Source organism: Lipotes vexillifer, unplaced genomic scaffold (genome assembly GCF_000442215.2).
Source record: "Lipotes vexillifer unplaced genomic scaffold, Lipotes_vexillifer_v1.1 scaffold860, whole genome shotgun sequence".
Taxonomy (NCBI): Eukaryota; Metazoa; Chordata; class Mammalia; order Artiodactyla; family Lipotidae; genus Lipotes; species Lipotes vexillifer.
In genome coordinates, this window is record NW_006789568.1 from 533,391 (window position 1) to 538,485 (window position 5,095).

Consider the following 5,095-nt stretch of genomic DNA (forward strand, 5'->3'; position numbering starts at 1 on the left):
GGGGGGGGGGGGGGGGGGGGTCCTTCGTTGTGGTGTGCAGGCTCCAGAGCGGGCGGGCTCAGTAGCTGCGGCGCACGCGCTCTCTAGTTGTGGCGTGCGGGCTCCAGAGAGTTGCAGAGCGCGGGCTTACTTGTCCCACGGCAGGTCCCCAACCTTTTTGGCACCAGGGACCGGGTCCATGGAAGACAATTTTTCCATGGACGGGGTGGGGGATGGTTCAGGCAGTAATGCACGCGATGGGGAGCGGTGGTAAACAGCAGAGGAAGCTTCACTCACTCGCCTGCCGCTCACCTGCTGCTGTGCAGCCCGATTCTTAACAGGACACGGACTGGTACCGGTCTGAGGCCCGGGCTTTGGGGGCCCCTGCCCCACAGCATGTGGGATCTCAGTTCCCCGACCAGGGATCAAACCCATGTCCCCTGCATTGGAAGGCAGATGCTTAACTACTGGACCACCAAGGAAGTCCCTCGAGTCCATGTATCTTAAGGAGACTCTCGATACTGGAAATCCTGCCGTGTTTCCATAGTTGATTTGGTTCCCACCTTCCCTTCTCTTCAAACTACCAACTTGCTTCTTGCTCTCAGCTGATGACCTTGTTTCTTGTTTTGCTTCTCATCACTAAATCTGTCCATTTCTTTGGTCACTACCCATATCCTCTGCCATCCCTCTGTGTCAGGAGATGTCCTGTCCCCATGCCTGTGTGAGGCCCGGGCCTCATTGGACACTGGCCGCATCAAGGACATTGCTTCCTTAACCATCTCCTCTCTCTCCTGCCTCATCCACTTTTCCTTCTCTAACTGGGTCACTCCTATCAACGTACAAACACGCTGCTTACAACATCTTCCTTCTTAAAAAAAAACCTCCCATCTCTTTCCAGCCGCCTTGCCATCTCTCCTGTCCTTTTTGTCTCTCCTTCCTTACTTCCCTTTCTCTCTTTAACCCTTTCCAGTCAGGCACATGTCCTCACTGCTCTTATCAAGGTCACAGCCAAAGTCCATTTTGTCAAATCCAGGGATTAGTTCTCCTGTCCTCAGCTCCCTTGACCACGCGCAGGCGCAGTTGACGTGGGAAGCACCTTCACTGGGCTTCCAGAGTGTCACAGTGTCCTGGTCGTGTCTCCCAGCAAGTCTCTGTTCTTGCTTAGTCGGCCCTCTCGCTGACCCCGCAGTACCGAGGGCCCCAGGGCTCAGCCTGGGCCTGTCCTCCTCGCCAGCTGCACTTTCTGTCGGGGCGGGGGTCACATCAGTCACCGCGCTCATCTGCCGAACCGCCATCTTTGCGCGGACGACTTCCGGACGCTCCTCCGCGGCTCCCGCTGCTGTCTTCACTCCATCAGCCTTCTCAGCGCCCCCACTTGAATGTCGGCTCTGCATCTCAGATTTAGGGCCGGAGCAGAACTCTTGATTTAGCTCTCAGGCCGCCCCTCCCCAATCCCCCAGATCAGCGAGTGGCTGACTCTTCATCCAACTGTGCAGGCCCCAGGTGTCGCCCGTCACCTTGTCGCCTCACATGCTTCATCCGGTCCAGCAGCAGCCGGCCGCCTCTGCCTTTACACCTGGAACCAGAACACTTCACACGGTTCCTACCGCTCGTCCGAACTCCCCTTATCGCCCGTTTCCTCTCATGGGGCCCTGCAGTCTCTTCTTGGCCCGGCAGACATGGCGCTCCTTACAAGACGTGAGCCAGGTTGGGTCAGCCCCCTCCCGGCCTCCGTTGTGCCCGGCTAACGGCCCGGCCGGTCCCTTACACGAGTCCTACTGGACTGGGCCCTGGCACCTCGTTGCCTCCACAGCCTGCCTGCTCTTCTGCCCTAGCGGCACCCCCACCCCAGCACCCGCAGCCTTAGTGCTTGCAAATCCGTCTGCGCAGGTTTGGGAAGTGCCTGCTCTCTCACACGGCTGCTCACCACTCCTGTTCCCAGGGAGGCCTCCTCAGACCACCCTTTCTTTTTTTTTTTCTTTTTATATTTTGGCTGCATTGGGTCTTCGTTGCTGCATGTGTTGCTGCGCGCGGGCTTTCTCTAGTTGCAGCGAGCGGGGGCTACTACTCGTTGCGGTGCGCGGGCTTCTTATTGCGGTGCCTTCTCTTGTTGCGGAGCACGGGCTCTAGGCACACGGTCTTCAGTAGTTGCAGCACGTGGGCTTCAGTAGTTGTGTCACGCGGGCTCAGCAGTTGTGGCTCGCTGGCTCTAGAGCACAGGCTTGGCAGTTGTGGCGCATGGGCTTAGTTGCTCTGCGGCATGTGGGATCTTCCCTGACCAGGGATCGAACCCACCTCCCCTGCATCGCTAGGCAGATTCTTTACCACTGGACCACCAGGGAAGTCCCCCAACCACCCTTTCTAAAATGTCCCCAGACCCCTCTCCTCCACGCTGTGTCTCCTTCCTTGCCGTATTTTCTTCATATCTGAAATTCTTTCCATTCGCTCAGTAAGTAATTTTGAGTACCCACAGTGTGCCAGGCACTGGTCCAGGCACTGGGGATGCCAAGTAAACGTGTGTCTTCCTCGTGAAATCTGTACCCCGGGGTGGGAGCGACAGTGAGCAGATATGTTAATGGAAGAATGTTCCTGTCAGGGGGTGCTTAGTGCTGCTGAGAAACGTAAAGCAGCAGAAACGGTAGGAAGTGACCGAGGGCTGGCTCCTTAGGGAGGGTGGTCAGGGCAAGGCTCTGAGGGGGTGACTTTGAAGCAGAGACCTGATTGGGACGTGGATGCCTGGAGGAGGGGCCACGAGGCAGAGGGGGAAGTGAAAGCAGAGCCCACAGGGAGGGCAGGCATGTGCAGGGCGGGTCCAGCGGGTGTGCGCTGGAACTGCACGGTGGCCCACGTGGCTCAAGCCTATGGAGCAAAAGGAAGAGAGTTGGAGGCCAAGTGGTGTAGACTTTGAGATGAGAGTTGGGCCGAAGGAGCCTGGCCTTCATCTAGAGGTGGAACCACGGGAGGGTCGAAAACAGGAGGGGAAAGATCCCTTGGTGTAGCTTAGACATTGGAGTGAGGTGGAGAGGGAGGTGATGGGAGGTGGTGTGGAGGGACCTTGGGAGAGACGAAGGCACGAGACAGTGATGGGGAGACAGAGAGAATGAAAAGGGGGAGATTTCTAAATTTCGTCTTCCGGACTTGTGTTCAAATATTTCAAACGGAATGCACTGTTACGGGCAGAAAAATGTAAGGTTACAGAATCATGCATTCTTTTTTATTTAATATTTATTTATTTATTTGGTTGCACTGGCTCTTAGTTGCAGCTCAAGGGCTCCTTAGTTGTGGCACGTGAACTCTTAGTCTCTTAGTTGCAGCATGCACATGGGATCTAGTCCCCTGACCAGGGATCGAACCTGGGCCCCCTGCATTGGGAGCGTGGAGTCTTAACCACTGGACCCCCAGGGAAGTCCCAAATCATGCATTCTTAGAACTAGAAGAGATCTGATAAATTCTCCATTTTATTTTACCAGTAGAAACAGGTTCCAGTGATGTGCCCCAGATCAGGTGCCAGTGAATGGCAGAGTTAGCATTAGAGCCCAGGCTTTGTAATTCCTCTGAGGTTATGGGCAACCAGCCGGGGGGAGGAGACTGGGAGTGGGGTCCAGGGAATGGCTGCTTTGGGTCCCCTAGGGGAGGGGTGGCAGGAAGAGAAGAAAGAATTACTTTAAAAAAGTTCATGACGTTTTATTTATTTAAGTGTTTTGAAATATAAAAGATGTTGGGCATTCTTGCACTTAATTTTTAAAAAACTGACCTAATAAATTCTCTGGTGTATGAACCTTGTGTTAACACTTGTGTAAATGCACACCACCTCCTCTTCTGGTAGCGTAAGGCTGAATGATTATGGACTTCGGGTGACATTAAAGATTTCTTTTGGGGCTTCCCTGGTGGCGCAGTGGTTGAGAGTCCGCCTGCCGATGCAGTGGACGCGGGTTCGTGCCCGGGTCCGGGAAGATCCCACATGCCGCAGAGCAGCTGGGCTCGTGAGCCATGGCTGCTGCGCCTGCGCGTCCGGAGCCTGTGCTCCGCAATGGAAGAGGCCGCAACAGTAAGAGGCCCGCGTACCGCCAAAAAAAAAAAAAAAAAAAAAAAAAAAAAAAAAAAAAAGATTTCTTTTAAGTAGTACCTGATATTTTTTGTGACTATTTAATTTTTTTTTTTGCATTTTTTAGAAACTTTTTATTTTGTAGTTTTTTATTGGAATATAGTTGATTTACAGTGTTGTGTTAGTTTCAGGCATACAGCAAAGTGAATCAGTTATACATATGCATGTATCCACTCTTGTTTTAGATTCTTTTCCCATATAAGTCATTACAGAGTATTGAGTAGAGTTCCCTGTGCTATTCAGTAGATCCTTATTAGTTATCTATTTTACATATAGTATTGTGTATATGTCAATCCCAATCTTCCAGTTTATCCCTCCCCCCACTTTCCCTCCTGGTAACATAAGTTTGTTTTCTACATCTGTGACTCTGTTTCTGGGTTTAATGTTTTTTACTTGGAAGCAGAGCGAGGGATTAGTGACTCTGTTTTTTCCATCAGACTAATTCTAGTGCGTATCCTTTCTTAAAGTAAATGAATTGACTTTATCATTACACTCTATTTTGTTCTAAATACACTTTATGCTCTTGACTGTTTGAATTACACATACCACATGATAGCACGTTAGAAAACTCTAAATAAGAAAAATAATCTTCCTCCCTCTCACCAGCAATCCTTGACTGTCTCATTTATACCACCCTCCAGTCCTTGATCACATTCAAGTAGTTGTCATAGAAGAGAGAATTACTTTTGACTTTAGCCACTGTATTTCCTAGTGCTACTGTAATAAATTACCATAAATTTAGTGGCTTAAAACAACACAGATTTATTGTCTCACAGTTCTGGAGGTCAGAAGGCTGAAATGGGTCTCACTGGACTAAACTCAAGGTGTTGGCTGGGCTTGTTCCTCTCTGGATGCTCCAGAGGAGAATCACTTGATTACCTTTCGCAGGTTCTAGAAGCCGCCCACATTCCTTGGCTCCCGGCCCTTCCTCCATCTTCAAGGCCAGCAACGGTGGGTTGAGTCTTTCTGCCACTGCGTCACTCTGACGCTAACCTTCCTGCTTCCCTCTTT

General features: G+C 51.5%; 1 protein-coding gene across 1 annotated transcript in view; it reads left to right on the forward strand.

Annotated features, from left to right (window-relative positions):
* The window catches only part of ARMC9 (armadillo repeat containing 9), a 142,656-nt gene that overhangs the window by 2,887 nt on the left and 134,674 nt on the right, over window positions 1–5,095 (forward strand). The gene's annotated exons all lie outside the window — the stretch shown is intronic.